At 40.3% G+C, this 24,924-nt stretch overlaps 1 long non-coding RNA gene across 3 annotated transcripts in view; it reads left to right on the plus strand.

The window, feature by feature from the left end:
• Positions 1–16,668: 16,668 nt before the first annotated feature.
• LOC120884221 (uncharacterized) overlaps positions 16,669–24,924 on the plus strand; it is an 87,582-nt gene continuing 79,326 nt past the window's right edge. For all 3 annotated transcript variants that reach the window (XR_013436370.1, XR_013436371.1, XR_005726533.2), the window contains exons 1-2: positions 16,669–16,801; positions 17,448–17,510. This is a non-coding gene — a long non-coding RNA (uncharacterized LOC120884221). The remainder of the gene's footprint in view (positions 16,802–17,447; positions 17,511–24,924) is intronic.

The raw sequence follows: 24,924 nt of genomic DNA on the forward strand, positions 1-24,924 counted from the left end.
TCCAAAAATCACATGAGCCAATTCCACCAAAAAAACTCTCTCTTTTTTCCCCCTCTATCTATCTATCTATCCATCCATCCATACCAAGAGTTCTGTCTCTGATTTATTACAAAAAGAAATAGCCTCAGGGTGAGGATGTGGGTCAGTGGTTAAGCACCCCTGGGTTCAATCTCTGGTACCAAAAAAAAAAAAAAGAAGAAGAAAGACAGAAAGAACCTGAGACAAGCTTAGAAGGCTCTGGATGCTCACATGACAAACAAATGAAGTTACTAATCAAGGGCCCCAGTATGCCATGAAAAGTTCGGGGTTTTTTTGTAGATGGACAAAATAAATTTAATTTATATATTTTACAGTTTTAGTTGTAGATGAACACAATACATTTAGTTTATTTATTTATTATATGTGGTGCTGAGGATCAAACCCAGGGCTTCACACGGGCTAGGAAAGCACTCTAACACTGAGACACAACCCCAGACATTGTTAACTTAACCACATATTTCAGGCAACAGGCAGAGGCACCTCAATGACTGATGCTAATTAAAACATACAGTGGAGGCTCACCTTGCTGCTTTACAGTCTTGGGAAAATGGTGTCCTCCTCCTCAGAATAAAGAACTCAGCTGTACGGGCTGGGATGTGGCTCAGTGGTAGAGTGCTCGCATAGCACACATGAGGCACTGGGTTCAAACCTCAGCACCACATAAAAATGAAATAAAGATATTGTGTCCACTTACAACTGAAAAACAAATTAAAAAAAAACTCAGCTGTAGATGAGCCAGGATCTCAGGGGGGTAAAAGCAATATGGTTAATTGCTGAGAAAGAAAGGAAGGACAGTAGCAACCCTGTTTATAAATTAACTCCACAGGCTGTAATCCCAGATGCACGGGAAGATAACAAGTTCAAAGTCAGCCTCAGCAACTCAGAAATTTCTGTCTCAAAATAAAATACAAAAAAGGCAGGGAATGTGGTTCAGTGTTAAACACCCCTGAGTTAAAACCCCAGTACCTAAATAAATAAATAACTTCTACAGGTACAGAAACATGGGCATTTATGGTCATGGAAGTGATTTAAAATACCCCATTTCTTTTCAGCACTACAGAAACCAGCCAAAAATCCTTTCATGAAAAAGCAAGAAAATGAAAGTGCATTAGGGCAGTTCCATCTACCCAGGCACCCCAGAGTCGGGACAGTTACAATGTTTCCCTGGGATCCTTGCACAGGAACCCCATTTTTACAAATCTTTTCACCCCATTCCTACCCTTCCAAATTCTTGTCCTCAGCTTGTGCCAAAATTAATCCCCTTTGCTTTAGGTGAGGTCACAGGGTGCTTCACAGGCCCTGGGATTTCCTCAAAGAGCAATAGAGGGCCAAGCATCTGTGTGAATGTCACACACCTGTGTGGAGGCCTGTTGGAATAACTTTCAGTTTACAGCTAGCAGCTAGCAGCTATGAGCGGTTGGGAGTGCTTGAAGAATCTACACTCAACAGGATGGGATGCTCTGCTGTAGGGAGCCATTAGTGAAACCACATCCTTAGCACTTGTGGTTAGCGTTGCCAAGCTGCCAGTTCAGGAAACTGAAAGCCAGGTGCTTCAGACATGGAACTCCTAACTTAGAAACCCCCTCCCCTAGGGACAAAGACCCTTCCTGATGATAACAATATTTAGAGCATTCTCATAGTGCGGTTACATTAGGCATAACATGATTGGCTTATGGATGTTAAGGTGCTTATGTGTGATGGAGGGGCATGCCCCACTTGTACCCTATAACAATTGTATGCATTCCAAAAATAAACGGAGCTACTGGACGACGACCTGGAGTGGGTCTCCAGCCAGTTCTCTCACCAGCTCCTGGAGTCTGTGTGTTGGTTCCCCGTCTCTACCCACCCCCCTGCTCCACGACAAGGTAGTGGAGCAACTAATTGACTACATCAGTGACCAGAACCACAGCAATTTGGTACCACAATGTGTTTGCTCACACCCTCGCACCTCGGGACTGGCCATCCCATTGATTTCAGGTAGGATTTCGGGTAGTAGACCCCGTTTGTGTTCTGTGTGCTGTCAGTTCCTTGAAGGTGAGCAAGGAACCCCCTCCTCTATCCCCTTTCCTTGTCCTTGTCAGCCCGAGTTGAGGCACACACCATCATAAGCTTTGGTGTCACCTTATGACCCTGATTCACCCGGCGAATTCACATAAGGCATAAGGGACTGACCAGAATTTGGAACCTTGGTTTTCTCTGTTAAAGGGAACTCTGTTCCAGAGACACCATTTGGGCACATGGCCTTGATCTAACAAGTCAAGCAAGTTCCCCACTAAGCACAAGACATTGGACCCTAAACACATCTTTTGTTTGTCTTAGTCAGGGCCCTCCATGTCAACCTCTTGGGCCCCTATATTAGGCATCTTGTCAAGTCAAATGATAGACCCAACCTGATCTTTTCTTAAAATTGGGAGCCATCTTGCCACAAAGCCATGAAAAGATAATTTCGGCTTTACTATAAATTACTGCAAATTCTGAACCTGCTTGGAATGCCTGCCCGTGACTTGAACTCACACATGCCTGGCTCTGACCAGATAGCAACCCTCTCAGAAACTTTAGTGACACCTCATAAATATTGGCCTTCCCTGGCCAGACAACGACCCTCTCTGAGGCTCTAATGGTCCTCATAAATTCTGATGTTGGGGCCAGCAAAAAATGTAAACTACCATTAGTGTGATGCTTGTCAGAGTTCTGTTATCTGTAACCCCCCTTTGTGTAACTTTCTGGGCTATAAATCTGGGCTGCAGGAAAGCTGGGGCTGCTGTCTTATTCTGGTGGTTTTGGAAGGGAGAGGCAGCCCGTATGGTTGAAATAATAAGCTTTCTTTAATTTGATTTTAATTGGAGTCAGTGGTCTTTTCTTTCATTCTGGTCTAACACAAAGACATTGTTTTAAGAACTCTTAAAAAAATATGAGGAATTGTTCAGAAAAATGATTCAAGGCCCCCATGAATGGTTTCCTGACTTAGAGTAATCCAGGCACTTGGGAAGCTCATTCAACTGGCCCTACTCAAGGCTCATTAGTTAAACAATTGGCATGGGAAGGAGCCACTGCAGGAGCTAAGGCTGCAATTGCCCCAGTATGCAAGGAATCTCTTTTGAAATGGATCTCTGCTACAAAGGAAATAGCCCCCTCTTCAGGGCCCATTCAGGCATTAACAACTTCCTTTAACAAATTATCAGTTAACAGAAATGATGGGCCTTCCCAACCAAGATCTGATCCCATTTGCTAGGGCTATAATCAGCCAGGCCACATTGAGCGTTACTGTCCTAAGAATGGCAGCCTCCCTGGCCCCAAGACACCCTGCCCTAGATGCAATAAAATGTCATCTCCCATCTACTTTAATGTTTTAAAATTACGGATGTTCCCATGTCTGTTAAAATTGACAAAGGGCCAACCTATACTAACAAGACATTTTAAGCAATTTGCAATGGTTGGCATATACATTACTTAACTGGGATTTCCTATAGCCCTTAGACTCAAGGCATTATAGAAAGAACACACAAGAAACTATACCAACTCTCCTCATGATGCCTTGAAAAGAGTCTTATTTGATTTAAATTTTCTTTCAATTTCAAAATTTTCTATGAAAATAGCAGCCCATAAGCATTGGGCCCCCTTCTCGGGGTCTTCCTATCTACCTATGGTCCCATGAAAGGGTCCCATAACAAGTGCATGGGATGGACAGGGGCTCCTCTTAACCATGGGTGGAGGGTTTACATATGTTAACAGGAGCCTCACCCCATTTGGGTACCAGCAAGAAATGTCAGACGGGCCACTGACAGCTAGGCCTCGGAAACCAAGCCAAAAGTAGAAGAAGAGATCATTATGACCTCCCCACTGGACGGCTCACAGATAACCTGGGGTGATATCAAAGCCCTATCAGATCAAGCTCAGACCATGTCACCTGCTGGAGACCAGAGCCCTGGTACTGTCTTCTTGCTTATGTGTGCAATTGTAACCCGCAACTCACAGGTAAGTGCACAACAGGTAATATGGCGTATGAAAGGCCTCTGCCTAATGGCCTGATAACTCAAGGCCCTATGCTGGCCTGTCCAAGCAAAACAGACACATTTCAAAGTATGTCCCATGAGGGAAAAATTGCCTTGCAGATAGTTATCACTCATGAATGGCTGTCTGCGGGACAGTTCTCCTCTAGTGGAGAGCCTCTAGCACCATCTAATGGCAAAAACCCTTCAGTGAGAAAAATACTCATGCCACTGCAATTAAAAAACGTTTAGAGCAATTAATCAATTAATCATGATCAGGATGTTATACATACTCCCTCTCAAATCTTGCAGAATGCATCCCAAGGGCAAAACTCAGGAGGACAACAGGAGCCTCCTGGATCCATACATCATAAGGCTCTCGGTCCTCACAGCCACAACTGCGACTCTTGCAGCTCCCCTGCACCTGACCAGAAGGACCACACTCAACCGATTGGAAACAACTTATGCTGTTTCTGGGACTTTAATTGGACTTTCCCTTCCTTTGCATCAATGCAGAAAAGGACCCCCTTTATGTTATTGTGCATCATTCTGTCATTCAGCCCTCAAGGACATGCTTGGTGGGTGGGGGCTCCATCTCCAGGGATTCTTTTACCTGTTGGTTTGGATGGTACTGATTGCCTTTCTTATTTTCTACTAATATTTCCACACGATGCCCGGTTACATCTGACCCAATAGCAAGGCACCCTTGGAATATGTCACTCTCCTTTGATCATTCATGGGCCTTTACTATATTAAGGGATGTGTCTAGGGCACAGAGATTGTGTCAGTCTACAATTTGCCTTCACAATGATATTCTTTGGGATCCAGGAATAGGAGGCATTATAAATTTTCGGCCACTCTCCTTAGAAGGAGAAGCAAAAGTAGTTTCTGTCAGTGATCTGCCTAGTGGCATGCCATGCCCCCTTATGCTAAAGACTCATGTTATTGGCCCCAACCCTTTCTGCAGAGATGTCCATGGAGAAAATTTAAGGACATTAATGAAGATATACCTCTAAGAGCTATACTTTGGAGAGATTGTCTCTCCCTTTCCAGACCTATTTCATTTATGATGAGCTTATTAGTTGGTCCAGACCCTATACAAAAGGATAATAGAATTTTTAACAGAAACATTACATTAATATTTAAATATCATACAGATTGAATAACAAATGCTCAAAATACAAAAGAAAGACAGTCAGGAGACTTTTTGCAATTAGGCAAACAATTGTTATGTGGTTCTTACAAAAGTACAGATATTAGTCCTATTGTCACCATGGATGCCATTTGGTTTAATGGCTTACCAAAAAAAAGTGACATTATTCTGAATTCTGGCTGTCTATGGAAATATCACAGAAGACCAGGACTACCCATATTCAGATTTTTATGTTTAAATGATATAAATTTCTGTCTTGCTTAAGCCACTTCTATTAATTTCCTTTGGCTGCTATAACAAATTACAGTCATCCCTCTGTATTCACAGTTTCCACATCCACCATTTCAACCAACCCTGTATCAAAAATATTTGGGAAAAAAGTTACATTGTCACTGACGTGTACTATGTAGTAGGCCTTTGATGGTGGCATCTGCACCAAATATGTATAGACATTTTTCTTGTCATTATTCCTTACACAATACAGTATAAGAAATATTTATACATCATTTATACTGTATTAGGTATTATAAGTATTCTAAAGTTGGTTTAAAGTATACTGGACAATGTGTGTAGAAAAAACACAAACTTATAAAAAGAACTTGGGCATTCTTGGACTTTGGTATACATGGGGCAAAACCCATCCCTTGTGGATACCAAGGGATGACTCAACTAAAAATCACTGAATTATATGCTTTCAAATTATGATGTATGAATTATATCTCAATTTTTAAAATAACAAAACCTGTCCTCCCCCAAAAAGCCCTATGCTGGCCTCTCCAAGCAAAATGGACACACTTCAAAGTATGTCCCATGAGGGAAAAATTGCTTTGCATATAGCTATCACAGAAGTACTCAGGTGCAAGTAGCCAGAAAGTAAAACACCAAAAACAGAGTGCCTTCAACAAAATCTGCCATAATAATAAAATTAATGTGAACCAATATTTATTGAGCACTTTCTGGGTTCTAGTGAATTTTTAAATAGGGGAGGCCTCAGGGAGAATGTTCATTTTTAACACAGATTTGACAAAGATGAGACCCTGGGATATTGGGGGGAAGAATACTCCAAGAACAGGGTACAGAGGTATAAGGGACAGAGTGCTTGTTGTATTTAAGGCATATGGGAGACATAGAAGAACACGAGGCACACAGGGAGCAGGGCTTAGTCTTCTCCTCTTTGCTGGAACTGTCACCAGACCTACTGCCAAAGTTTCCCCATCATTTTCATTATCTGAGCATATTTCCTAGAACAATGACTTGAGGGTCAAATTGTAGTGTGCATTCTGAATCTGAAGATCCAGCCCAGGCCCTGAGCATGTGAATTTCTAACAGTTTCCCAGGTGATACTGATGTTGCCAGTTCTAACACCACGCTTCCTGCAGCAAGGTGGATCTGATTACCTACTGCTATGCAACAAACCTTTCCAAACTTGGAGGCAGGGCCTGGGTGTGTATCTCAGTGACACACCTTCCTAGTAATCATTAGGCCCTGGGTCCAGTCCCCTGCACCAGATTGGGAGTGGACATGCCAATTTATAGGCATAAGCCATGATTTAGTGTCATAGTGCTGTGAGTTGATATATATATATTTGTTGGATGTATTGATTTCTTTCTTTCTTCAGTGCTTTGGAAGTTCATGTGAGAACTAGGGGTGTAGCTCAGTGGTAGAGTACTTGCCTGGCATGTGCAAAGCCCTGGATCTGATCCCCAGTACTGTAAAAATAGCTCATGTAACTTCTTCCACTTTAGAGTAGCTTATTCAAAGTAACTTAAATCTGTGTTCCCAGACCTCAGCCACTCACATTTGGCTCAGAGTAAACTATTTCTTATTTTCTTTAAATCATAGTTGATGTTTTACATCAAATAAAGATAATTTATCAAAGAGAGATAAATCATTAGAAAGAACCAAGTGGAAATTCTGGACTTAAAAAGTATAATAGCTGAGATGAAAACTCATTAATGGGGTTCAATAGAACAGTTGAACTGGGTGCAGTGGCACATGCCTGTAATCCCAAATGCTTAGGAGTCTGAGGCAGGAGGATCATGAGTTCAAAGCCAGCCTCAGCAACAGTGAGGTGCTAAGCAACTCAGTGAGACCCTGTCTCTAAATAAAATGCAAAATAGGACTGGGGATGTTGCCCAGTGGTTGAGTAGTCTGAGTTCAATCCCTGGTACAACAACAACAAAAAAATAGTACAGTTGAACTGGTGGAAGAATTAGTGCAATTAACTCCGCTTCACAGCTTGAAAGTATGCAGTCAGTTGCTGAAACATCTTTTCCTTTAAGGAAGAGGGGCAAAGAATGAAATTCAGGGAGGGATAAATCTGGTGAAATGTAGGGATAAAAATAACAGGATGGTGTAGAACTAAAAATTAGGTGAGATATGTAAAGATAAGTTTCTCCTAAATCATTTTGTTTTCTTCATTTATTTTATTATTAATTCTTTCCCAGATGATGCTAAAGCCTTTAAGGAAGATTGGTTCTATCCCTTAAAGTGTTACAGGAGTCTTCATAATTTGCTTATTTGGGTTATAGTCGACTTCTGAGAGCAAATACGAATCTGTAATAGTGTCTTTTCTCTTTAGGAGATTAGGGCTTTGATCAGAGCAAAATTTTAAAACAGAATGTCCAAGTGTCCAGCATCTGTTTTCTTTTCATAAGGTTTACAACATCATTTAGAAGGAAAGTAACCGGCAGAGGGTTGGATTGGAGCTGATCGCCTTGGAGAATTTCACCAGCCGAGCAGTTTTAGAGGCCCTGGGCTCTTGCTTAAATAACAAATACTCTGAGGGGTTCCCAGGCCAGAGGTAAGTGAATGTTTCCAAGTCCTGTTTCTGACATAGTGATGTGAAGTACTGAATCAGTGTAGAATCTAAACAACATGTAAACTTCATAAAATGGGCTTCCCAGCTGGACGGAGTGGCATACACCTGTAATCCCAGTGACTCAGGAGGCTGAGGCAGGAGGACTGCAAGTTCAAACCCAGCCTCAGCAACTTAGTGAGGCCCTAAAGCACTCATATAGACCCTGTCTCTAACAAAATATAAAAACGGGCTGGGGATGTGCTCGGTGGTTAAGTACCTCTGGGTTCAATTCCTGGTACCAAAGAAAAAGAAAACAGGCTTCCCAATTGTGTTCTCTTCCACTCCTGCCCTCCTGCATAGCTCTTATGTGATTTCTAGCCTGTGATACCACTGCTGTTCCTGGAGCAGGATTGCATTTAACAGTCTCTTTGGTAGCTTTCTAGAATAGGAGGCCAGGCTAATAAGGAGTATCGTCCAACCCTGAGAAAAGATCGATGTCCTTTGAGGGATGCCACAGAAGATGACTATGGCTATGATCTGTATCAGAAGTGGCTGAGAAGTGAAAGGGAACTTGTGGTGCAGGCTGAATGTCTCTTATCTGAAATTCTTGAAGAATTTCAGATTTCAGAGTTTTTTCAGATTTTGGAATATTTGCATAGACTTTACTGGTTCAGTATCCAAAATGCTCCAAATTTGATTTTTTGTGTGTGTGTGTGTGTGATGCTGGGTTGGAAGGTAGGTCCTAATGCATTCTAGGCTCTACCAATGAACTATATCCCCCAGTCCCTTTGAAATTTTTTTTTAATGTTCCTTGTGATTTTTCTCAACCATGTTCAAGTTTTCTGAATGCATAAATTATTAGATTTGTGCTTAAGTACTTCAGTTTTGGAGGTGCTATTGTAAATGGATTGTATTTTTTATTTTAAATCCTGATTATTCCTATGTTGCTGATATATGGGACATGAGTTGCCTTTTGTCTATTGGCCATCTACTTTATCTCTTCTATCTCCAACTTTCTTTGTTTTCTGTTTATATAGCTGAATTGCTGAGACAGAGTAATTTGTAAATTGAGTAACTTATTTTTATAGTTTTGGAGTCTAGGAAGTCCAAGGTCTGGGAACTGCCTCTGATAGTGCCTTCTTTCTAGTGGGGACAGTGCAGAGTCCCAGAGCAGTGCTGGGCATCACACGGCGAGACCTTGGAAACTTTTTGGATGCCATGTTGATACACAAGAAGCTTCAGATTTGGGAGCATTTGAGTTTCATATTTTCAGTTAGAGATGCTCAACCTGTATAGGAAATTTATTGTTATAAATGTTGAATTTACACGTGCAGTGATTATTTTCTCAACTTTTTTTGAACCAGTATAAGCCATATATATATGTGTATGTGGTTCGTACATCCATATATACTAGGTATACATATATATGAAATACATGTGTGTGTGTTGCTAAACTGAGTGATCCTCCTTCCTCAACCTCCAAAGTGCTGGGACTATAGTCAGTGCCACTATGTCTAACTTCATTTTTGTTTTGGAGGGGTGGTTTGTGGTACTGGAAATTGAACTCAAGGATGCTCTACACTGAGTTACAGCCCAAGCTCTTTTTATTTCTTATATTGAGACAGGATCTCTCTAAATCATGCTTCACTCCTAAGTTGTTGGGATTACAGGCATGCATCACCACATCTGGCCATCTGTTGTTTGTTTCTTACAGTCATTATCAGACAAAGAATTTACAGAATAAGACATGATCTTCCTGAATGTTAGCATTAGTATTCCAATGGACAGAGAAAAAGAAGGGCCACCCTTGGAGAATGAACTGTCATTCTATCCTGAGATGCCCCTGAAGTTCTCTGTAGAAGTCTGAGGGTCAAATTGAAGGCTTTGTCTTTCTCCTACTGTAAATAACTACTTTTGCCCTGTACTTTGGTAGATTTACTGAGTACCAACTAGTATATCTCATTGGATCCTCCTAGCAACCTTATAGGACAAGATGGTGCAGCTGAGACTTGCTTACTTCTCTTCACTGTATTCTTCCCACTCCTGAGTTTTGGCCTGTCCACGATGGAGGTGTTCACATCCCTGTGAGCCAGGCACAGAAAATTCCATTGAGGGGTGTGAAACTAAAGATTTTCCTCTTGCCAGGTGTGTTGGCACACACCTGTAATCCCAGCAGCTCTTTCGAGGTTGACACAGGAGAATCATGAATTTAAAGCCAGCCTCGGCAACAGCAAGGCACTAAGAAACTCAGTGAGACCCTATCTCTAAATAAAATACAAACTAGGGGTGGGGATGTGACTCAGTGATCAAGTGTCCCAGAGTTCAATCCCTAGTACCAAAACAAAACAAAACAAACAAACAAACAAAAAAGCAACAACAACAAAGATTTCCCTCCAGACCTGGGGAGCATGGTTAACATGCTTGAGGCCCTGGGTTCCATCCCCAACACCAAAATAATAACATTATTGTCTTCATGTTCCAAGACTTAAGGTGCAAGATGCAGAAACCAGTGATGTCTTCTCTTGTATCTCCATGAACCCTCCCCACATTTCCTCTCAACTAATAACTCTAGTTTCTTTTTCATTGAGACCAGCGTTGTTCAGCAGGCAAGAGACAATGGGGATTAGAGTCAATTTTGGAGTATTTCAGGTGTGCAAAGTTCCTCTCTGATTAATGGCTGAGCACAGGCCGAATGCAGGGTGCAGATGCACCTGGTGGTAGGATTCCATGGCAGATGTCTTTTCACAGAGTACTGGTCTCAGAGATAACTCCAAAGTTACACACTACTCCCCACCCACTCCTGGCTCCTGGAAGATCTTGCTCCAGCAATCCTCCCTCCCTGCTTGCACCATCATCTGTCACACTCCCCTGGCTCATACTCATCAGCTTGTAAATATTCAGGTCCTTCTTCCATTAAAAATGACAACTCATAACCACTTTCTCTGAGGTCCCAACTCTTTGCTCCCCTTTGCAGAACATCTCAGGAGAGTTGTCTACACTCACTATTTCTGAATCAGACATTCTCATTCTCTCCCAAACATATTCCAAAGAAATTTTGGCCCCCCAAACACTCCCAAAACTGTTCTCACCAAAGGCCTCTAAATAGTTAAATGCACCAGTCAACACTCAGTCCTATTTCTTGTCCCCTAAGCAGCATCTGCTGCAGCTGCTCACCCCTGTCCCTTCAGACGCTTAATGCACACCACTTCCAGGGCACCCCTCTTCTGGTCTCCCCATGCCTTCCTTGTTTCTTCTGCTGGTTTCCCTTTGCCTGACCTCCACCTAAGACTTTCATTTGTCTTTTCCTGTCTCCCCTCATCCTTTGAGCTTCCCATCCAATTTTATGGCTTTGTAAATGTTGGTGACTCTCACATTCCTACCCCCAGCCATGCACCTCTGAACTCGGATCTCAAAGTCCCACAGGTGCTTGATGGTTCCACGGGAATGTGTATCAAGGCATCTCAGGACTTAAACTACCTAAGCCACAAATCTCCACCATTGTTGACTTCCTTAACCAGACTCCTGAAACCTAAGTAGTACAATCAAGAATCAATAAATGGGATAGAATCAAACTTAAAAGCTTCTTCTCAGAAAATGAAACAATCAATAATGTGAAGAGAGAGCCTACAGAATGGGAGAAAATCTTCATCACACGCATGTACCTCAGATGGAGCACTAATCTTAGGATATATGAATAACTCAAAAAACTTAACACCAAAAAAAAACCCAAAAACCTAACCAATAAATGGGCTAAAGAACTGAACCACTTCACAGAAGAAGAAATACAATTGATCAACAAACATATGAAAAATGTTCATCTCTGTCTATTAGAGAAATGGAAATCAAGACTTCTCTAAGATTTTATCTCACTCCAGTCAGAGTGGCAATTATCAAATATACAAGCTACAGTGTTAGCAAGGATGTGGGGGAAAAGGTACACTCATACATTGCTGGTGGGACTGCAGATTGGTGCAATCATTATGGAAAGTAGTATGGGATTCCTCAGAGAACTTGGAATGGAACCACCATTTGACCTAGCTATCCCATTCCTCAGTTTATACCCAAAGGACTTAAAATCAGTATACTAGAGTGATGCTGCCACATCAGTGTTTATAGCAGCTCAATTAATGGCAGCTAAACTTGGAACCAACCTAGATGCCCTCCAACAGAGGAATGGATAAAGAAAATGTGGTATGTAAACACAATGGAATATTACTCAGCCTTAAAGATGAATGAAATTATGGCATTAGCAGGTAAATGGATGGAGTGGAGAATATCATGGTTGGCAAAATAAGCCAATTCCAAAAAACCCAAAGTGAATTGTTTTCTCTGATATTTGGATAGTAACTTAGAATAAGGGGGCAGGGCTAGGGAAGAATACAGGTACAGTTGATTAGGCAGAAGGGAATGAAGGGAGTGGAGGGAGTATAAGGGTAGTAAGGATAGTAGTATGAATCAGACATTATTACTCTATGTACATATATGATTACATGACCGGTATGATTCTACACCATGTGCAACCAGAAGAAAGAGAAGTTTTACTCCGTGTGTGTGTGTGTGTGTGTGTGTGTGTGTGTGTGTGTGTGTGTAAACATGCATTCTACTGTCATGTATAACTAATTAGAAAAAAAAAACTATAGCAAAGATCTTTCTCTTTCCACCAGCCCCCTCCCCCAGTACTTGGGATTGAATTCATAGCTTCTTACTTTCTAGGCAACTGCTATACCACCAAGCTGTATAATTCAGCCCTTAATTATTTTTATTGTGTATAATTTTTCAGATAGGGTTTGGCTGTGTTGCTCAGGCTGTGCTCAAACTTACAATACTGCCTCAGCTTCTTGAGTAGGTGGGATTATAGACATACACAACATGCCCTGCTTTCTTCTTGAGTTGAACGAAAATGTCTTTGATTTGGGCATCTTGATTCATTTTCTATAGGCAGCAATTTGCCCTTGAATGTGGATAGTGATGTGCACTGGCAAGCTGGGCATTTCCATGCTTTGCATAAGCCCATTGCAAACCCCCAAATGGGCAAATGATTAACAAGATTAACAACAAATTAACCAAAGATAGCTTCAGCGTGCAACTGCCCACTGGCTTTAAATTGGGGTCTTGTTCCTTTCCTGCTTATTACCCACCATGTAACAAAGAGGCCCCAAACACAGTGCCTTAACACAAGATTTTATAATTATCTCTCAATTTTCTCTGCATTGACTGGACTTACCTGAATGGTTATTGTTTAGGGCCTACACTGTTGCAGTCATCCTGTGGGTCATCTGGGCTGGACATCCCTCATGGCTCACTCCTATGTCTTATATCCCAAGAATAAAGAGGTGGGGAGACTTGACATCAGCCTACGAAAGATTTCCAGAAATTTTGGAGAATTGAAAGCAAACAGAGAGGTTGTATCTGCTGTAAGAGATCAAAGGAAACACAAGCTTAGTGCCTGCAGGGAGGGGAACCAATGAGAAAAAAGCCACGTCACCGTGGACCCCTTTGAGCAGTGATAACCTGCAGCCAGCTCAGCATCATTCTTTGCTGCTGCTCATCTCCTTTCCACCAAGCAAAGAGCACTCACTTAACAGACATTTCCTGAGTACCATAATTGTGCCAGGCACACTGCTGGGTACCATCAAACAGCAAGAGAAGCAAAAAGCTTGCCACTGTGGTGCTTACAGTCTTTAAGGGTTGGGTTAGGGATATTTACCAAATCATTAGCCCAAATATAGGTTAAACATTCCTAATTCAAAAATCTGAAACCCAAATTACTCCAAAATCTGAAATGTTTTGCCTCTGACATAATGCCATGAGTGGAATATTCCACACCTGTGTCTCATCCACAGCCCAGTTGTGCAAGGGCAGTGGAGTAGGTTGCAGGAAAGACAAAGAGCCCAGAAATGGCATGAGAGACGTGGTTTATGGCCAAAAGCTTGCAAGAGATCAGTAACTGCTCCAAGAAGAGTTCAGGAGTGACAGACCAACAGCACCTCCATCCCTCAAGGTGCTTTACCAGGTAGCACCTCCTCTCCCTCACAGCATTTTGTCCAGTGGAAACAGGCTGGATGAGTGACACATACACTTTCCACAGTGACTTCAGTTCTGTACCACTCCCCACTGAGAGAGGTTTTATATGTTAGGCTGCAGAAGCAGTGACGTCAACATTAGCTTGCTTTGTTTACCTGTATGAACAGCAGTCCAAGTAGCAACTGTTCTGGAATGTATGCAAGAAATAGCTTTTGACAGATAACAGTAACTTGCCCCAGTTGCCAGTGTTCACAAGACAAAGCCAATTTCCTTCAAGATAATCTGTCTACTGCCCGGGGTTGCTTTCATTATTCCGTTAACTTGGCTAGGGTTTGGGGAACAGAGAGAAGATATCCAGTAACATGGTGTTTTACTCTTCCCATTTTCTTTAGGAATGATGCAAAATGAAAGTTTGCTTTATACACAAAATTGTTTAAAATGTTAGCGAAGCCCTGAACAACTTAGGGAGACCCTGTCTCAAAACAAAACATAAAAAGGGCTGGGGATGTGGCTCAATGGTAAAGCATACTGGGTGTAATCCCTGGTACAAAAATTATTTTAAATGTTTTGTAAAATTATCTTCAGGATATGTGTATAAGGTGTATGTGAAACAAATGTATTTCATGTTTATAGTTAGTCCCATACCCAAGATATTTCATTATATATATGCAAATATTCCAAAATCCAAGAAAAAAATCAGAAATCCAAAACACTTCTGGTCCCAAATATTTCTGATAAGGGATACTCAAAGTGTAAATGCTTAATTAGCAACTGTGATAAGTTCAAGGAAGAAATAGTTTTATGTGGTGAGGGGTGGGTTTAAAGAAGGCTTGGCAGAGATAGTTGGCTGAGATATAAAGTTGAAGTCAGAGTTAATGGAAGATGCAGGACAAGCATTGGAGTCAGCAAAGAAAGAACATCAAAGAGACTCTGTAAATGGCAGAAACCCAATCTACACTGCTTTCAGAGGAGGCAATGGAGGGATTTAATGGATTCCATCACTAAATAGTCCAGGGACTGACTGACTTCAGGATTCAGCTAAAACTCAATTGGTGGTCCTGGTCTATATCGCCTGCTTTCCTTTAGTATTCTTTGGGTAGTTTTCCTCCTGACAGAATAGCAACAATGGTGGCAACAGCAGCAGAACCAATAGGAGAGAGAGAGAGAGAGAGAGAGAGAGAGAGAGAGAGAGAGAGAGAGAGAGAACACATAGTGAGTGTAGAAGGAAGACCTTCTCTGATTGGCCAGTTCTGACCACAGGTCAACATGCGAAGGGTGGAGTCAACACCACCTGTTGCAGATGGTAGGGCTGTGTAGAGAATTCTGCCAGAGCACAGAAAAGAAGAAAGCCCTACAAAGGTTCTCTGAAAGCGAATCAGTTTTGTCATGAAGATATATCAGTGGGCTCACAGACCTTGCAAAGAGGCATGTCTCAGTAAAGTCAGGCAAAGGAAACATCTCAAACAACTACATTCCATGAAGTGTCACAGAATTTATAATCCATAATTTGAGATGCTTGTATCCCTTGTCTGTAAAATAAGATGTTGGATTATAAAGACCAGCTACCTCCAGTTCCCCGTGCAACCTCCAATGAATGATTTCATTCCGCACTGTTGTGAAAAATTCAAAGCAGAATTGGAGAGGTAGTGTGGTGTGGGGATTAGATACATGCAGAATTTCTACAGGGCCTCCAGAGTTAAAATTCGTCCATTACTTTGTTATTGGAAAAGTAAATAATGTCAGTATCTCAGTTACCAGAACTATTTAAATCACAAAATAATAATACCTACTTCATACTCTTGTAAGTATTGAATAAATTGCTGCCAATATATGCAAAATCTTTAAAGAGGACCTGGTCTGACACTTGGTAAGTGCTCTGTATATATTTGTTATGATTGTTTTATATACAAATTATAAAGAATAAACATACTTAAGTTATAAAGAATTGAAGCAATGGATTCCCAATGGATTCTTAATAATAAGAAAAGGGCAGCAAAGCAAATAATAATAATAATGATAATAACAGCATTGATGAGATGCCAGGAACCTGAGAGCTCTGCAAGAATCTCATTCCTCTAAACAATCCCATGAAATGAGATCATAAGATCATCTGTATTATCTTTTCTTTTTCTTTCTCTATTTATTTATTTATTTATTTATTTATTTATTTATTTATTTATTTATTTATTTATTTATTTATTTTGTAGTGCTGGGGATTGAACCCAGGGCCTTGAGCATGCAAAGCAAGCACTCTACTGACTCAGTTATATCCCTAGCCCTGTGATCATCTGCTTTTTACAGAAGGAAACTGAGAGTCAGAAAGATGAAGTGGCTTGATTGAGGTTGCAGGCCAGTAAAGACTTGAACTCAGACACCTATAACTCCAAGCCCCACTCTCACTTCTCACATAATCCTTGAGACCTGCACTCTCCCAGGGACAGACAGACAAAGCCCAGTCTTCTGCCACGCCTCTCCTGTCAGCTGGACTACACTCTAGCCACGTCCATCGTCTCCTTCTCCCTTGGGAGGGCCACGCCCAGAAAATCAATCCAGCCATCTCATTGGTCCCAGCTCCTGGTGGTCCCACCCCTATAGGCTGGACCCTAAGATCCACGCCTCCCTCTGTGGTTGGCCACGCCCATTGTCAGAGCCGCGAGCTTCCTCTGGCCCCGCCCCGCTCCATTCTGGCCTCTCAGGCGCTGCCATTGCGGTTTTGAGCGCGGATGCGCTGATCTGCTGTTTTGCTTCTAGAGACGGGCCTGGGAGAGCCGAGATTTCTTCTTTCCACAGCGGAGGGTGAATTGGAGTCGGGGCTGGGGTCGGGGGCTGGTAGGCGGGCGGGAGCCAGCGGCGAGTGGCGGTGAATGGATTGGCGGCGGGAGCCAGCGTCGAGGGGCGGTGCGGGTTGGCGGGCTCTGGCGTTACCGGCAGGTGCACGGGGCGGGGAGCGCCGCGGCTCCCCGGGTTCGGGTCCCGCGGGGGAGGCTGGGATATCTAGGGAGACTCCAGCCTCGCGCCCCCAGGGAGCCCCTCACTCTCTCCCTCCTTCCTTCTCGAGTGGGCTGGCGGGGACCGGGACCTACCGCGTGGTCCCAGGGTCCCCCGCCCCCTCTAGGGGCCCTGGGGGAGGCAATTTCTGATTGTGGGACCTGCAGCAGAGCCCTTCAGAAAGCAAGTCCCCAGCCAGCAGGGGATCTCATCTCCCATCCCTAATGTAGCTTAGCTTGAGTTTTAATTTGCTTGGTCTTGCTAGTCGTGGACGTTTACCTACAAAAGAGTGGTTTTATTCCACTCCATACTCAACCCCGCAGAGGTTGAGGGAGCACCTAGACGTGCTTTCTAAGCTACTGTTCTACTTGTTTTACCCCCGAACATTGTATATTGATGAAAAGGATTTAGTTTTCTTATTTTTAAAAAATATTTTTATTTTTTTAATTTGCAGAGGACACAGCATCTTTGTTTGTATGTGGTGCTGAGGATGGAACCCGGGCCTCACGCATGCCAGGTGAGCCTGCTACCGCTTGAGCCACATCCCCAGCCCTAGTTTTCTTATTTTAATGTTGGCTCAATTGGGGCAATTAGGGTGTGTAAGGCATATGGAAATGTGGAGAGGGGCTTTGAGGCAATAGGAAGTATGATCTCTAATTATTATTTTTTTTTAAATTTAAATACCCAAATACATTCAGAGAAATGAAGAGGTGTGCAGCAGTTGTGTACAATGAATCAAAATGCATTCTGCTGTCATATATATATATATATATATATATATATATATATACCTAATTAAAACAAATTAATTAATTGAATAATTTGCCGACATTATTGATTCCCCACCCCCCAATACCTTTCTTGTCCATATTCATTCTCTGCCCTGGAATGTACCTTTATTACCCAGTTCTGCCTCATTCCTAAGCAACTTTGCTTATATAGTATTGAACATTTATTTTATCGAAGTATAGTCTCAGTTGTACTTGAAACTTTTGCATATCTCTGGAATTTCTGCTCTTAAAAAAAAAAATCTTGCGGTTTCCATCATTAAGTGTAAAGTTTTGTCTTTCTTTCCTTGGGGTAAATTTCAAGAGTTGAAATAAGGATTCTTTATTTAGCACTCGGTATGAATTGTTTTCTAAACAAGGCATGTTTGCAATAGACGTTTTTCCAAATCAGGATATTTGTCTAGTTCTGTTTACCATATGTGGAATCCAGCAGGGTGGCAAGTCATTTTCTGTGTAAGTTGAGACAGTTTGTGCAGCTAGTGTTGTATACTACCAACTCCTAGAAATCAGACCAAGACCAAGTTCTGTCTGCTACTGAGAAGCCATGTAGCCTTGAGTAAGGTTTTTCATCTCTAAACTTCCCCATTTCTAAAATTAAATTCTGATATTTATTTATTTGATGCAGTGCTGGGGATGAACCCTAGGACCTCACATACGCCAGGCAAGTATACTCCACTGAATTACACCCCAGCCCTTTTCAACATTTTTAAAGAATTTTTTAAACACACATGAAAGTTAAAAAAAATGGTACCCTAAGCACCCACCCATATGTATATCTACAACATAGAGTCAACAGTTAACATTTTGCCATCTGAATATTTATGTGTGAAATCATATGAAGGTAAATTGTAGACATTGAGACACTTGGTGCTAGATATGTGACCACAAATCTTCTGAGAATAAATTCTTTCTTCTGAATAAATATAATACCATTGTCACATTTAAGGAATTAACGGTAATCCTTTAATCATGTAATATTCTATATTCAGATTTCCACAGTTTTCCTAAAGAACCTGGTGCTGGGGATGGAGCTCAGAGTCTCATATCTGCCAGCATGTTCTCTACCACTGATCTACACCACCATCCCAACAGCTGTCATACCCACTACATACCAGGACTCTTAGTTCAAGTGATATGTTTTATATATCTTTAGTCTCTTCTAATCTAAAATAGTCTCCTCATGTTTTCTTTATTTCTTCCTGTGACATTGTCTGATGAAGAAGTTGTCTTATAGAGATTTATCCAATTATTCCCTTGCAGCTGATCACAAATGTTTTGATATCAGATCTCATTTCTCTTTGCTGTCACAGTGTACAACATCTTGTTCCTGAGTTCTGAGTTGTTAGGATCAAATGAATGAATGTGTCATTTCCTGTACAAAAAAAATATTCTCAGCCTAGCACAGCTCTTACTGCTCACGTGTAAAGGCTGAGAAGCCTAGATTTACTTGTTTCAAGTCAGAAAGGTAATTCCCATTTAAGGCTTTCATGTAGCTGAGCCTGTATAAAAAGTACAATTAATAGCATTCTGTTTATTATCCGGTGTAGCTTCTAAAGCCTAGTGAGTTTTATAATAGTTCCAATTTCCATAGATTATAAATAGGGATATGATGCTGACACTTTTAAAAAATTTTTAAATTTTAATTTATTATATATGACAGTGGAATACATTACAATTCATATTACATATATAGAGCACAGTTTTTTATATCTCTGGTTGTATACAAAGTTTATTCACACTATTCATATCTTCATATATGTATTTTGGATAATGACATCATCTCATTTTTAACCCCTTACCCCCTCCCTTCCCTCCTACCCCTCTGCCTTATCTATAGTTCATCTATTCCTCCCATGCTCCCCCTCCCTACCCAAGTATGAATCAGCCTCCTTATACAGAGAAAACATTCCGCATTTGGTTTTTTGGGACTGGCTAACTTCACTTAGCATTATCTTCTCCAACTCCATCCATTTACCTGCAGGTGTCATGGCTGTACTTCTTTATTGCTGAGTAGTGTTCCATTGTGTATATATACACATTTGTTTTTATCCATTCATCTACTGAAGGGCATCTAAGTTGACTCCACAATTTAGTTATTGTGAATTGTGCTGGTATAAACATTGATATGGCTGTGTCCCTGTAGTATGTTTTTAAGTTCTTTGGGTAAAGACCAAAGAGTGGGATAGCTGGGACAAAGGGGGGTTCCATTCCAAGTTTTCCAAGGAATCTCCATACTACTTTCCATGTTGGCTGCACCATTTTGCAGTCCCACCAGCAGTGTATGAGTGTGCCTTTTCCCCCACATCCTTGTTGCTTGTATTCTTGATAATTGCCATTCTGACTGGAGTGAGGTGAAATCTTTAGAGTAGTTTTGATTTGCATTTCTCTAATTGCTAGAGATGATGAACATTTTTCCATATATTTGTTGATTGATTGTATATCCTCTTCTGAGAAGTGTCTGTTCATGCCCTTGGCCCATTTATTGATTGGGTTATTTGTTTTTTTGTGTTTAGCTTTCTAAGTTCTTTATATACCCTTGAGATTAGTGCTCTACCTGATGTGTGAAGGGTGTAATTTTTCTCCCATTCTGTAGGCTCTCTATTCACCTCACTGATTGTTTCTTTTGCCCAGAAGAAACTTTTTAGTTTGAATTCATCCCATTTATTGGTTCTTGATTTTAATTCTTACACTCTAAGAGTCTTATTTAGGAAGTTGGGGCCCAATTCGACATGATGGAGATTAGGTCCTATTGTTTCTTCTCTTAGATACAGGATCTCAGGTTTAATTCCTAGGTTCTTGATTCACTTTTGGTTGAGTTTTGTGTATGGTGAGAGATAGAGGCTTAATTTCATTTTGTTGCATATGGATTTCCAGTTTTCCCAGCACCATTTGTTGAAGAGGCTATCCTTTCCCCAAAATATGTTTTTGGCACCTTTGTCTAACATGAGATAACTGTATTTGTGTGGATTTGTCTCTGTGTCCTCTATTTTGTACCATTGTTCAACAAGTCTATTTTGGTGCCAATACCCTGCTGTTTTTTGTTACTGTTGCTCTGAGGTATAGTTTAAGGTCTGGTATAGTGATGCCACCTGCTTCACTCTTCTGCTAAAGATTGCTTGGGCTATTCTGGGTCTCTTATTTTTCCAGGTAAATTTCATGATTGCTTTTTTCTATTTCTATGAGGAATGTTATTGGGATTTTGATTGGAATTCCATTAAATCTGCATAGGGCTTTTGGTAGTATAGTCATTTGGACAATATTAATTCTGCCCATCCAAGAAGAAGGAAGATCTTTTCATCTTCTAAGGTCTTCTTTAATTTCTTTTTTTAGTGTCCTATAATTTTCATTGTCTAGGTCTTCCGCCTGTTTTGTTAGGTTGATTCCCAAGTACTTTGAATTTTTTGAGGTATTGTAAATGGGCTAGTTTTTCTTGTTTCCCTTTCAGAGGATTTGTCAGTGATGTACAGAAATGTCTTTGATTTGTAGGTGTTGAGTTTATGTCCTGTTACTTTGCTGAATTCATTTATTAGTTCTAGAAGTTTTTTGGTGGAATTTTTTTGGATCTCCTAGGTGTAGAATCATATTTTCAGCAAATAATGATAACTCGAGTTCTTCTTTTTCTGTCTGTATCCCTTTAATTTCTTTTATTTGTCTATTTGCTCTGGTTATAGTTTCAGGAACTATGTTAAATAAAAGTGGTGAAAGAGGGCATCCCTGTCTTGTTCCATTTTTTAGAGGGAATGCCTCCAATTTTTCTCCATTTATCATGATGTTGACCTTAGGCCTAGCATAGATAGCCTTTATGATGCTGAGATATGTTCCTCTTATCCCTAGTTTTTCTAGTGTTTTGAACATAAAGTGGTTCTGCATTTTATCGAATGCTTTTTCTGCATCTGTTGAGATGATCATATGATTCTTATCTTTAAGTCTATTGATGTGATGCATTTATTGATTTCCATTTGTTGAAACAACCTTGCATCCCTGGGATAAATCCCAGTTGATCATGGTGCACTATCTTTCTGATATGTTTCTGTATTTGTTTTGCCAGAATTTTATTGAGAATTTTTGTGTCTGTGTTCATTAGAGATATTAGTCTGAAGTTTTCTTTTTTTGATGTGTCTTTGTCTTGTTTTTGTATCAGGATGATATTGGTCTCATAGAATCAGTTTGGAAGTATTCCCTCTTTTTCTATTTCATGAATTCTTTTGAGTAATGTTGGTATTACTACTTCTTTGAAGTCTTGTAGAACTCTGCTGTGTATCCATCTTGTCCTTGGTTTTTCTTAGTTGGTAGGTTTCTGATGGCATTTTTTTTTAAGCTTGAAACTGATCTGTTTAACTTGTGTAGATCATCCTGATTCAATATGGGCAAATATATGACTCAAGAAAATTGTTGATGCCTTCAGTATTTTCTATTTTATTGGAGTACAAATTTTCAAAATAATTTCTAATTATCTTCTGTATTTCTGTAGTGTCCAATGTGATATTTCATTTTTCATGTTAGTAATTTGAGTTTTTGATGTTAGTAATTTGAGTTTTCTCTCTCCTTTTCTTCATTAGCATGGCTAAGGGTTTACCAATTTTATTTATTTTTTCAAGGAACCAATTTTGTTTTGTTCATTTTTTTTCAATTGTTTCTTTTATTTCAATTTCATTGATCTCAGCTCAGATTTTAATTATTTCCTGTTTTCTACTGCTTTTGGTGTGTTAATTTGTTCTTCTCTTTCTAGGACTTTGAGATGTACTGTTAGGTCATTTATTTGTTGACTTTTTCTTCTTTTAAGGAATGAACTCACTGCAATGAACTTTCCTCTTAATATTGCCTTTGTAGTGTTCCAGAGATTTTGATATGTTGTATCAGTGTTCTCATTTACCTCTAAGAATCTTTTAATCTCCTCTTTGATGTCTTTTACAACCCATTGTTAATTCAATAGTATATTATTTAGTCTCCATGTGTTGGAGTAGCTTCTATCCTTTATGATTGATTTTTAATTTCATTCCATTATGATCTGATAGAATGCAGGGAAGTATCTGTTTGTTTGTGTTAGTCAGATTTGCTTTGTGGCATAATATATGGTCTGTTTTAGAGAAGGATCCATGTTCTGCTGAGAATAAAGTATATTTGCTCATTGATGGATGAGATACTCTATATGTATCTGTTAAATCTAAGTTATTGATTGTATGATTGAGTTGTATAGTTTCTTTTTTAAAAAAAAGCTTTGACACTTTTTTTTTAAGAGAGAGAGAGAGAGAAAATTTTTTAATGCTTATTTTTTAGTTTTCGGTGGACACAACATCTTTGTTTGTATGTGGTGCTGAGGATCGAACCCAGGTTGCACACATGCCAGGCGAGCACGCTACCGCTTGAACCACATCCCCAGCTCCGAGTTGTATAGTTTCTTTGTTTAGCATTTGTTTGGAAGATCTATCCAGTTGTGAAAGAGGTGTGTAAAAGCCACTCAGGATTATTGTGTTGTGTTCTTTTTGACTCTTGAATTTGAGAAGAGTTTGTTTGATGAACATAGATGCTCCATTGTTTGGGGCATATATATTTATAATTGTTATGGCTTGTTGATGTATGGTTCCTTAAGCAGTATGGAATGTCCTTTTTTTAAATCCCTTTTGATTAACTTTGGCTTAAAGCCTTCTTTATTTGATATGAGGATGCTTGCTTCTGCAGTCCATGTGAGTGATATGATTTTCCCCAATATTTTACCTTCAGTCTATGGATGTCTTTTTCTATGAAATGAGTCTCTTGAAGGCAGCATGTTGTAGGTTTTTTTTTTTTAATATATCCTAGGCTTCCTTTGTTCTCTTGCCTTTCCCCCCTTATTTTTCTCCTTCCTGGTAAGTGACTAGGCCCAGGAATGTTCAGTGGGAGGGCCCAAAAGTGGGGAACAGGTGGGCTGAAAGGAGAAGGGCAGGATGCAGTAGCCAAGGAAACAGTAACAACCTTATAACTCCCTGTAGGGAGGGGCAATTTATGGGATGGGTTGTCTTGGCAACAGGTTAGAGCAGGGGCAGGTTCTTGATGAGGGTGTGGGAAGGCTCTGAAGGAATTAACATTTCAATCCCTCAGGGGACAGTCTCCAACTTTCCAGACTCACGCAAATTGGCCTCCTTGATCCGGGCCTGACTTGATTTACCTATCTACACTGATTGCTTGTCTAATTCTGGCCTCAGTAGACATTTTCATTATAGTGTGTGTTGGTGTGGATCTGTTGTGACTTTGTACATTGGGTGTTCTGTAAGTTTTTTGTATTTGATTTTCCAGTTAATTCTTTGTGTTTGGAAAATTTTTTATTTTCATTAAATAGGTTATTTTTTCCTTTGGTTTGGAACTCTGTGCCTTCCCCTACCCCAATAATTCTTAAACTTGGTCTTTTGATATTATCCCACAATTCTTGAATGTTCTGCTCATGGTTTCTTACCATCTTTACTGTGTTGTGAACATTCTTTTCAAGATTGCATATTTTGTCTTCATTGTCTGAGGTCCTATCTTCCAAGTGATCTAATCTGTTTTTGACACTTTCTATTGAGATTTTTTTAAGCATTTGTTTTTTAGTTATAGGTGGACAGAATAACTTTATTTTATATTTATGTGGTGCTGAGGATTGAACCCTGTACCTCACGCAACCCCAGCCCCTTCTGTTGAGCTTTAAACTTGGTTTATTGTTTCCTTAATTTCAAGAATTTCTGTATTTTTTTTTGAGTACCTCTATCTCCCTATTGAAGTAGTGTTTTGCTTCTTATATTTGCTTACGTAGCTTTTTATTGAAATGATCTTTTGCTGCCTATATTTGCTCTCTTATATCATCCTTTGATTCACAGAACATTTTAATTATGTACATCCTGAACTCCTTCTCTGTCCTTTCTTCTGTTGTGCTGGCCATGCATTCGAATAATGTAGTATCTTGGTTTGTTTGGGGCAGTTTCTTCCCTTTTTTTTTTTTTCATGTTGTTTGTGTGTCTTCCCTTATAGCTCTGTGGATCTGAGGTGTTACAGTTTTTATCCTATAAGTTTATCGTGTCCCTGCAGTTTTCTAATTCCTCTCTCCTTTAAGGGTGGGAACAATGTGAACAGATCCCAATACACACAATACACAACCTTAAACCAAATATCTGCTATGAAGACGTTTACAGT

The sequence above is a fragment of the Ictidomys tridecemlineatus genome, chromosome 3 (assembly GCF_052094955.1).
Source record: "Ictidomys tridecemlineatus isolate mIctTri1 chromosome 3, mIctTri1.hap1, whole genome shotgun sequence".
Lineage (NCBI taxonomy): Eukaryota > Metazoa > Chordata > Mammalia > Rodentia > Sciuridae > Ictidomys > Ictidomys tridecemlineatus.